This window comes from Bombina bombina, chromosome 1 (assembly GCF_027579735.1).
Source record: "Bombina bombina isolate aBomBom1 chromosome 1, aBomBom1.pri, whole genome shotgun sequence".
Taxonomy (NCBI): domain Eukaryota; kingdom Metazoa; phylum Chordata; class Amphibia; order Anura; family Bombinatoridae; genus Bombina; species Bombina bombina.
The window spans coordinates 1225622434-1225634588 of NC_069499.1; positions in this window are offsets into that span (position 1 = coordinate 1225622434).

Below are 12155 nucleotides of genomic sequence, written 5' to 3' on the forward strand. Positions count from 1 at the left end.
AAAATAAATATAAACCCTAAAATAGCTACAATGTAATTATTAATTACATTGTAGCTATCTTAGGGTTTATTTTATAGGTAAGTATGTAGATTTAAATAGGAATATTTTCATTAATAATATTAATATTAATTAGATCTATTTTAATAAGAATTTAGTTAGGGATGTTAGAGATAGATAGGGTTATTATACTTAATATATATATATATATATACAGTATAATATAATAACGATATTAACTATATTATCCCTAATATAATTAGGGTTAATATAGTTAATATATATATAATATAATAATTATATTAACCCTAATATAATTTGGTTTAATATAGTTAATATAGCTGGCGGCGGTGTAGGGGGATTAGATTAGGGGTTAATGTGTTTAATATAGCTGGCGGCGGTGTAGGGGGATTAGATTAGGGGTTAATACATTTATTATAGGTGGCAGCTGTGTAGGGGGATTTAGATTGTAGGCAAAAGAGCAGTTTACTTTGTGACAAAGCCCCGCCAAAAGCCCTTTTAAGGGCTGGTAAAAGAGCAGTTTTCGTTGGGGCATGCCCCGCAAAAAGCCCTTTTAAGGGCTGGCAAAAGAGCAGTTTACTTTGGGGTAATGTCACGCAAAAAGCCCTTTTCAGGGCTATTTGTAGGGTTAGACTTAGGTTTAGTGGTAGGGATAGTTTAGTATTTTAGGGGTTAAATAATTTAATATAGGTGGCGGCGGGGTAGGGGGATTAAATTAGGGGTTAATTTTAAAATAGATGGCGGCGGGGTAGGAGCTCACTTTAGGGGGTAGGTAAGGTAGATGGCGGCGGTGTAAGGGGCTCACTTTAGGGGGTAGATAAGGTAGATGGCGGCGGTGTAAGGGGCTCACTTTAGGGGGTAGTTTAATATAGTTGGCGACGGTGTAGGGGGATCACATTAGGGGGTAGTTAATGTAGGGGCGGCGGTTTAAGGGTTAAATATTTTATTAGGGATTGCGGCGGAGGATAGCGGTTGACAGGTAGATAGACATTGCGCATGCGTTAGGTGTTAGGTTTTATTTAGCAGATCGCGGTTGACAGGTAGATAGACATTGCGCATGCGTTAGGTGTTAGGTTTATTTGGCAGGTAGTTTAGGGAGTTACGGGGCTCCAATAGACAGCGTAAGGCTTACTACGGCTGCTTTTTGTGGCGAGGTGAAAATGGAGTAAGATTTCTCCATTTTCGCCACGTAAGTCCTTACGCTGTATATTGGATACCAAACTGCGCGGGTTTGGTATACCTGCCTATGGCCCAAAAAACTACGGGCGACGGCAGAAATATACGGGCGTAACTTCTAGGTTACGCCATATATAGGAAACCAAACCAGCGCAAAATTCAGCGTCGCCGGCATTTGCGGGCGACGCTGCATATTGGATCGGGTTTTACCTAATAGAATGAAATAGAGTACTATGCGTAATATAAGCGGAACGGAAACAACTTGACTTATTATGGTTCCGCTTTTAGTGTTCCTAGTGTATCGCGCATGCGCTAACGGCCGTGAACGCGCTTGGATTTCAGTCCGAGGAATGGGCTATCATTGGCTGCTGGTTTGAAAAAGAAGCTGAATACGTCACGGTGGGGGGAGTTAGGAAGCCATGTTAGGACACCAATTTTGAAGTTATCGTAGACGATTCAACAGTGAAGGCAGGAAGTAAGAGAAAGGGGGCACGTTGCAGCTTGATCTTTATTTATAGTTTTTCAACATAGATTAATGTTGTGGGCAGTGTTGAATGTCCCTTTAAAGAGCATTGCAACTTGCAGTACATGGGGGATATCAGCTGTGAAGCCAGCTTAGAAAAACGAAACAAGCCCACTCACTTAGATAATTAAGATTGTGTCATTGTGTAAGGTCTGCACACCACCGGTTGTCGCACAAACTGGGTGTGACACAATGAGATTGTGTGAGTTGAAATCGAAAGAGGAGAATTGGTAGTTTGAAAAATAATTGTGGAAGAGTCAGATATCAAGATAGAGATGGCCACTGGGTCACTAATTACAATGCACAATTGAAAGCTTAAGAGAGAATGCATAACTGTGTTCTGGTAGGAATGATGGAAAGCATCTATTGTGATTGCTTCGGGGTCTAAGTGCAGAATGAAGTATAAATGAAAATCAAAGGTGAAGCATGAGAATAATTTCTGTGTTTTATGTTCTGTTCACTCGAATACTGTAGATAATGATGGATCTGGGTGTCTTACAGATGGATCTGATTGTCTTAAGATAGGAGCCAATGTAAAAACTTGTTTTATCCAATGGCAGGCTTGAAGGGCCGTGTTTCTGGCAAGTCTTCAGACTTGCCAGAAACAGCAGTTATGAAGCAGCGGTCTAAAGACCGCTGCTCCATAACCCTGTCCGCCTGCTCTGAGCAGGCGGACAGGAATCACCGCAATTAATCCCAATCGAATACGATCGGGTTGATTGACACCTCCCTGCTGTCGGCTGATTGACCGCGAGTCAGCAGGGGGCGGCGTTGCACCAGCAGCTCTTGTGAGCTGCTGGTGCAATGCTGAATACGGAGAGCGTATTGCTCTCCACATTCAGTGAGGTCTTGCAGATCTGATCCGCACTGTCGGATCAGATCCGCAAGACCTTTCATAATTCGGCCTCTTTGACTCTATCAAAACATGACCAATGCAACACAGAAGATATTTTCTCTGGGTCCATTTAAAATCCTTGAGATGAGAGGAGTCCTATGGACAAGATTAGAAGCTGACTTGAGGGGGTCCACTCATATGGATGACATTTTATGGAGCAAATACACTACAGGAGGTACATCCAACAAAATCCGGTCCCACGTCCTAGACAATACCATTCATTTATGGACTTTATTGACTAAGCAGCAAAAAATATTACCTAACCATTCATTGCTGTGCCCAATCAGGTACCTTCTCTCTAGAGACATTCAGATTCTAGCTGACAAATGGGCTAACAAGGGGTTATACAGGGTGGCGGATTAGATGGAAGGGAAAACACCTAAGACATTGACCCAGGTACAGACCCAAATAGACCCGATAAAGCTACAATGGTTCCATTATCTCCAAGTTAACTCAACAATTCAACAGTACATTAGGGAACCCTGACCTAGCTTACCTACAGCCCTAGAAAACATATTAAGTACTACACATAGACCTAGGCAAGCGATATCTAGAATATATCTGGAAATCCAATAGCTAAATAATAAAACTAAACCCAACATAATTCTAAAATGGGAAGAAGATCTACACATGACCAAAGATAAAAAATGGTGGGATGGAATCTTCCACTCGGCTTGCTCAGGCCTCTTGAGTGCAGACCTCAGGGAAAACACGATTAAAACCATGTTCAGATGGTACCTAACTCCAGTTAAAACTCAACATATGTCCCCTGCTAACAACAGACTCTGTTACAGGGGTTGCGGGGAAATAGGCTCATACCGTCATATGTGGGGGGACTGCATCATTATACAACCAATATGGGCTCAGTTGTCTTACCTTCTGGGTTCGGTGCTGGAGGAACAGATTCAACTGACTCCCACACAGGCCCTTCTGCACGTACCTTTACACCGATTTAATAAACATATAAATACATTCATTAAGATCACTTGTACGGTCACAAGAATGAGCATAGCCAAGTACTGGAAAAATAAAGCTCCCCCATGGGAGGAAGTAAAGAATAAACTATCACTGACTTATCGAATGTATGAATCCGCCTCTAAAATCCTGGACACACAGGCACAATTTGAGAGAGTTTGGTTTTATTGGACACTTAATGGGAATTCAGATACATAGACTTTAAAAGTCTAGTTTCAAAGACAGACACAAGTGGTTTCAATATTTGGGGGGGGGGGGACCATGGCATCCTACTTTACTCTATTCTTCTTTGCCTAACCAATCAAAGAGTTGTCTAAACAGCCTACATTTTGATCACTGGTAGGCACTTCTTTTTATTATTATTATTTTTCCTCTCTTCTTCTTTCTTTTCCTCTTACCTTTTGATATACTATTATCGTTATATGGTTCAAAATTTACGTTTCTTTTTTAACAAGACACAATCTGGCTTACTCCGTGCAATGACATGGACAAAGACAGTGTTCAGATTTCAGGAACTTGCTCCGAATAGTACCCTCCCAGCATCATTTGACTTTAGAAGGGAGAAAGAACTTTAAGAGACATCTCGCATATCTTGTTTTATTCTATACACTTTTGTTAATAGGCCAGATGTGTTTATTGTAATATGATGGACCATGGTTTTGTCTATTTCTCTTTTTATATGCTAATAAAAACGATTTAAACATAAAATCCTTGAAATGTTATAATGTATCCCAAAAAAGCTATTGGGGTCTGATGGAACAAGCATTTCTCTAATTTTCCTTAAAATAATATTTTTTCTGGAACATGTTGTTCTAGAGTCTTGGAGTAAATAAGAATATTGAATAGATGATTACAAACTTGTTTTACCTGTTTTTTCTGAAAATGTAATTCACAATAGCTGTCATATTACCTAGGCTGAGATGCATCACTATTCATAATGGCCGAATTGAGTGTTAAATGCTGTCTTCCATTCATGACCTTTCCTGAATCCTGATACATGTCAGAATATTTACACCTCTGAGATCAAAATTATCAAAATAAACAGCCCATTGAAGTGCATCAAGTAATTCTCAAGTTAAAGGGACAGTCTAGTCAAGAATAAACTTCCATGATTCAGATGCATGTAATTTTAAACAACTTTCCACTTTACTTTTATTATCAAATGTGCTTTCTTCTCTTGGTATTCTTTGTTGAATGCTAAACTAGGTAGGCTCATATGCTAATTTCTAAGTCCTTGAAGGCCACTTCTTATTATCGCATATTGTCCGTTTTTTACAGCTAGACACGGTTAGTTCATGTGTGCCATATAGATAACATCGTGCTCATGCCTATGGAGTTATTTAGGAGTCAGCATTGACTGGCTAAAATGAAAGGCTGTCAAAAGAACTTAAAAAAGGGGGCAGTCTGCAGAGGCTTAGATACAAGGTAATCACAGAGGTAAAAAGTGTATTAATATAACGGTGTTGGTTATGCCAAACTGCAGAATGGGTAATAAAGGGATTATCTATCTTTTTAAACAAAGAACATTATGGTGTAGACTGTCCCTTTAATGTAAAAGGGTACTGGTCTTTAACAGTGATGTTATTTAAGTCGCTATAATCGATACATGGTCGCAAGCAACCATCCTTCTTCTCAACAAAGAAGACTTCGGCCCCTGCTGGCGAAGATGAAGATCTAATAAATAGACGTATTAGATTGTCTTGAATATAATCTTCCAAATGTTTTGTTTCAGGTTGAGACAAAAGAAAATAGGTGAGCTTGAAAGTAGTTCTATACTGCAATTATATGGAGGATGTAGTTGCAAAATGTTAGCTCTTTACTGGGAGAATATATCACGGTAATCAGCATATTCAAAAGTTATCTCAGGAGTAGGAGTAATTAGTGCCATGTTGATAATCAGGACTGTGTGCTTATTACAACAACCCTGACAATTCCCAAAGTTCTCCATTAGACCAGGAAATAGAGGGCTCCTGTGCCTGCGACCAGGGTAATCTAAAGATCAAACGCATTCTAGGGATAGCGACTTAACGTCAAGACTTCAGAATGTTGTATTCCTGTATTAAACTTTAGAGTTGTAGTTTGATACTTAAAGGGCCACTAAACCCAAAATCTTTCTTTCATGATTCAGATAGAACATACAAATTTAAACAACATTACAATTTACTTCTATTATTTATTTTGCTTCCTTTTTGAGATATCCTTGTTTGAAGAAAAAGCAATGCACATGGGTGAGCCAATCACATGAGACTTCTATGTGCAGCAACCAATCAGCAGCTACTGAGCATATCTAGATATGCTTTTCAGCAAAGAATATCAAGAGAATAAAACAAATTAGATAATAGAAGTAAATTAGAAAGATGTTTAAAAATGCATTCTCTTTCTAAATCATGAAAGAAAAAATGTGGGTATCATGGCCCTTTAATCAACCTAGAACCTAGGGAATGACCACTGATTGTGGTTGCTCTTAGATATTCCATTGAAGTGGAAGTTGGAGATTTCTAACCAGAGTTTAATCTATAAAAATGTCTGCAGTGCAGCCCCCAAATCAGTAAGAGCCTTGAAGGGCCTTTTTGGTTCTTATCTACCGTCAAATTCTATATTTCTTTGATAGAGCATGCAGTTTTAAACAACTTTCTAATTTACTTCTATTATAAATTTTCCTTGTTCTCTTGGTATTTTTTGTTGAAAAGCAGGGACAAAAGCACGGAAGCCTGCCCATGTCTAGAGCACTATATGGCACAATATTGCAAGACTGTTTACCATTTGCAAGAGCACGAGATGGCAGCACTAGAGTGCACTGAAATAAAGAGGGCTGTTTCTGCAGGAGCCTGACACCTCATTAAGGGAGCTTCGGCTTAGTGCAGCTGGCAGATTGGGATGCACTATTCATCCTCCATGAAGATGTGCTTATAAGTGAAGTGCACTAGAACAGCGCTATTTGTATAGCCAACCTAGATGCTGTGTCCCTGCTATGTGTAACCGATATGTGGCAATTGTGTGGCAATTAACTCACTGTGCTCACTGTTCAGGACAGCGGCTGATGTCGTGGAAGGCCTAGAGTCAGTCTTCTTCATCAAGAGCAAAGCCAAAAGATGGAGCAGCCCCACTGGATGCAACATCAGCACTGGGAGCAGACGTGCTGGGCACTGAATTCTTAACAGATGGGGAGCACTCATGGCAGGGAGCTGTGGTCCCACAGCCCTATCCTCAACATGTTCCCTTCCCTTGACCAACATGTGACCCTAAGTCAGTAACCACTGCTACCCATATGCTCGCTATTATCACCTTTCATGGAGTGCCAACATCCCAATTGTTACTGTAACCATGCTGCTTTATATTAGCATCACTCATCCCCTCTGTGCTTCAAATAACAGACCCCCCAAATGACACATATTCCAAAAACATCGCCCATGTTGATACCTGAGGTAATTGGTGTGTCCAGCATGCACTTCCCAGAGTCTACAAAAATACGCCGCTGCCTCCCCACCCCTCTGCATCACCAAAAAATCTTTTGGCCGCTGGGTTTTGTGGGAAGAAGACCCTAAGAGTGCCAGAAGAAGGAACCAAGTTGCTGCCACTACAGGATGAGGACCACTGACTCTAGGGAGTGGGTCAACACAAGCAGAGGGAAGTTTTGGTAGGCTCGCTGACCATTATGCTGCAGCAGGATTCAGTTTTAAGGTAATTGCTTGTTCAGCCTGAGGCCCAAGCTTAAGCATCATCACCAGGGGATGATGGAGATACCAGGTTAGTGGAACCCACAGGATCAGCTAAGCTGGGTACAGGGACCACCAGAGGCCCAGATGGGGCTGGAAGAGGAGACAAGATTCGAGGACTAGAACCAGAAGAAGAATGGGACCTAGCAACTGGTGGAAACAGAGCCCTCCCAGGATAAGGAGGGAAAGACTAAGATTAAATGTTCCCAGGGAAGGGAGTGTTATGTCTTGTGTCCCTGTTGATGATGCTTAAGCATGGGCCTCAGGCTGAACAAGCAATTACCTCAAACCTGAATCCTTCTACAGCATAATGGTCAGCAAGCCTACCAAAACTTCCCTCTTCTTATGTTGAGCCACTCCCTGGAGTCAGTGGTCAACGGTCCTCATCCTGTAGTGGCAGCAACTTCGGGTCCTCCTTCTGGTACTTTAGGGGCTTCTTCCCACAAACCCCAGTGACCAAAACAGTTTTCGGTGCATAAACGAAAGCTTACAAACCTCAATGAACTGAAGTAATGTTGTAAAGAAGAGTGGGCCAAAATTCCTCCACAACAATGTGAGAGACTGATAAAGTCATACAGAAAATGATTACTTCATGTTATTGCTACTACAGGTGGTTCTACAAGCTATTGAATAATAAGGTGTACTTAGTTTTCACATATGGCTTCTCCATTTTGGCTTTATTTTTGTTAAATAAATCATGACACGGTGTAATATGTCATGTGTTGTTGTTCGTCTATTTTGTTCATGCGTATACATATTTAGACATGTGTATGTATGTGTGACGAACCAAGGTTATCCAACCCTGCACCAGTCACTTATTTGGCACAGAAAGGGTTTTCAGCCCCCTTTTCTGTCACCTAAAGCTCAAATGCTGCCACCACTTAAAATTTATTAAAGGGCAAATCTTAAGGAAAACCCCAGACTTTACACATTAACTCTAGAAATACAATTTAGCAGAAAATAACCTAAAATTATACAGTTCTAATATTCCAGTCTCTTTCAGTAAAGTGGTTCAATTATTAGACAAAGGCCAAACTTAATAAAGGAATTATTTATTATGCCAAAAATATTATGCACAATGCATTATTAATAAAAAGTTGTTACAAATAAAATTACACACGCAAACAGTATTTTAAAATAAAAAGGAGAAAAACAGAATTGAATACTTTCCTAGTCTTCAAGATTTGCGCCAGGGGAATGGCAGAAGAAGATGGCTCCTTACTCTGTACAGCAGCTCCCCTTGTAAGAATGACAATCTTATTGTTAAAAAATAAGATTCTTAAACCTACTTCTCAGAGATCATGTTGCTTAACCACACCCTCCTGGGCGGGCTAAGAAACCCCACTGTCTTTACAAACTTCAATAGACTAAATTTCTTGCCTGAATTTATACAGTCCATTATCATTCCTGCTAGGTAAGAAATTTCTATATTTACATATTTAGAACCTCTTAGTTTTATTGGGAGAACCAGTTTGATATCAAATATGCCATAGGTTGTCATATTTACCTGCCGTTAAGGTTATAACACTTTTAACCCACATATGTACATAATATACCAATGTCCTGTCAGTGACCTGGTCAGTTTTTGTAATGAAGGGCCTGTTTTGCATCATGCATTCTATTGACAGCTTAAGCCATAAACTTTATCCTGTGTATCTCTGTGACTAAGAGCTTCAGTGATTTTATGACTCAATGCATACACACTAGCATTTGGTGGCTAGTTAGAGGGTTCTGGCACTTCAAAGAAAATACAAACACAATTCTTCTTGAAAACAAATAACTGTTTTGAGTGCAAGCTGCACAAAGTTAACTCCTTAGGAGCTGAATCCTGAGATATTTGTGACACCTCCCCCAATAAGAGACGCAAAAGGGGGTGGCTACGAGCCACTCCCGATGCGTATCAAAAGGAGCTTCCCCTTGCGGTGAGAACACCATTGCCAGACAGATTGCACCTAGCAGTTTTGGCAGCAGGATGCCCTCCTTTTAAAAGTGACACACTAGTTGCTCTACCCAACCGATTGAATATATTGCAGGGCCCCTCCCATGCAGCCTCTAGTTTGTTCTGTCTCATGGGCGTGAGTACAAGAACATTATGGACCATCTCACACACTCCCTCTCTGGCAGTAAACTCCTGCAACTGTTTTTGTGTGAATACATCATCCCCTGTTACAGAGGTGCCTGTGAAACCTAGTGTCTTGCTACCTATGGTGTGCTCTCTAAGCATATTGTGTGCTGTCAGTTGCTGCTTAACTACCATAGGCTCTTGCCCTCCCACTGGAGTAGAATTCCTGTACTCCTGCACTCTGTTATGGTTGGTAGGGGGTTGACTAACTGCCCCCCTTCTCCTCACTGTGGGTTCTAACTGCTGGGGACACTGATGCTGCACATCTATCAGGGTATTTGCTGAATGGCACGGTGGGGCTGTGTAAATACCCTTCTCTGTACTCCTCCCCCCTGTGCCTGCAGTCTGTGTCAGTCTCTGTCCCCTAACCTGTGCAGTCTGTTTATAGGTCACAGCTGAGGTTACTGGGGTCTCTGTCACCCACAATCTTTCACACTCACTCTGGGGGTCCCTCAAAGAGTATCCTGTACCCTCCTCCCCCACATAGTCTGAAATCTGTGGCTTTGCTGCTTCTGTCCTAGAGTGGGCTAGTTTGCCCCCCTGCTCTCTCTCACAGTCAGTCTGCCACTTTGCATAATCACACAGAATCTGGTATCCTTTTGACACTGGTGCAGACAAGCACACATCTTCCTTCTGCCATTTATCCCAACTATTGTGTCTTTTCACAGGGTACAGAATTGTCCCTGGCAGAGACTGGCACACATCATCCAGCGGCCCAGTCACCCAGTCATTCTCTCCCCCGTCAATCTCACCTCCTTCTATAGAATACACTGATTCAATCACAGACAGACACGCACCCCTCATCTGCCTTCTCTCACAGACAAGCTCTTCCCGTACAGCTAAACTTGGTTCCGGCACAGACAGACCCACACAGTCTATCTGCCTTTCTCCCCCAACAGCTAACGGTAATTCTGCCGATACTGCTGGTTTAAGTACAGGAAGACACACACCGTCTGTCTGTCGTTCTCCCCAGTCAGTCTCTTCTCTCACAGATTCACCTCTCAGCACAGACACCCCCAGTTCAGGCACAGCCCTGCGCACACATGCACTCTGTCCTCCCTCCTGGTCATAATATCTCTGAGCATTTTTACACACAGCCCTTTCCACATAAGGGTCTGCAACTAATGTCACTAGGTCACATGTAGCATTGTCAGGCACATAAAGAGATAACAATCTACCCAAATCAGTACCCAGTAAAACATCATTAGGAATATTTTCAGATACCCCCACATTTCTTAAACCTCTCCCCACACCCCAATCAAGATATATACGTGCCATAGGCACTGCAAGTTTCATTCCCCCAATCCCTTTAACTGCTAGAGTCTTTCCAGGGATAATGTTCTCAGAGTTCACTAGCTTTGGATGCACCATAGTCACTTCTGCACCTGTGTCCCTTAGCCCTAGGGTTACCTTATCTCCAACAGTCACAGGTTGCAGGTTCTCATGGTTGTTTTCCTCTGGACAGGTAACAAACAAAACAGATGCTGGTACTTCTGAGGGATTACTCCCTCCATCTGATTGCCCCAAGTTAATCCTCTCTGGGCAAGTGGAGCTGATGTGGCCCACTTTGTTGCAAATAAAACATCTGCGGGTATCCCCCTGCCCAGATGCAGCACTCGCCCCTCCTTTCCCAGAGGGAGCAGACACACTGGATAAAGGCACAGCAGGCTTTGTGAAGGGGGGTCGTGCAGCAGCTCCTTTACAGGTGGATCCCCCCTTAGAAAAGGATTTCCTCCCATTCTCTGGAGACCTGTTAGCTGTGTAAAAATCAGCCAGCTCGCCAGCTTCCAATGCTGTTATGGGCTTCCGATCTAAAACCCATTCTTGAACTCCGGCTGGGCACAGCTGCATAAATTGCTCCTTCACAATCAAATCTTCCAGCTCCTCCATAGTGGCAACTTTTAATCCTCTGACCCACTGTTTAAAGGCTGTCCTCAAGTTTCCAACAGCTGTTATATAGCTCTCTGACACACCTTTCTGCAGGGAACGGAATTTCTTTCGGTAAACTTCAGGAGTAAGATTGTATCTCCTCTGCAGGGCAGCTTTAATGGAATCATAGTCCTGATCAAACTCTGGGGGTAGTTCAGCAAACGCCTCCAGTGCAGGACCTTTCAGGCCAGGGGTAAGGTACTTGGCCCACTGCTCCCTTGGCAACTGGAACTGTCTGCACACTTTCTCAAAGCTACGCAGGAATACATCCACATCTCCATCTTTCTCCAGGGTGGGAAAATTCTCTGCACGCACTCTGGGAGCAGGGGGGTCTCTAGGTTCACTAACAACAGGTGAGACCATCCCTCTCTCCAACCGTGCAAGCTGTAGCTGATACTCTCTCTCTGCCTGTCGTTCAGCAACCTGTCTCTCAGCTGCCAGAGACGCCTGTCTCTCAGCCACAGCAGCTTGTCGTTCAGCAGCCTGTCTTTCATAAAACTTTGTAATCAGTTCCATGCGCAAACTTGCATCCACTGAGCCCATATGTTTAAGAACAGTTTGCAAATAACAGTCCAAGGGATCCCCAGATTCTGATGAATCGCTGCCCCCAGCTGCAGACATCTCTCCTGAGACCTCAACTGGTGTGATTTGGCTGTTATCATATTCAACAAGAGCTTGTATTAGTAAATCTTTGTTCTTTGAACGTGTTGGAATATCCCGCTCCTGGCATAGGAGTATAAGTGCCTCTTTAGATCGCTGCTCGTATGCCTCCATAGCAAAAATAAAATAGAAAAGAACAAC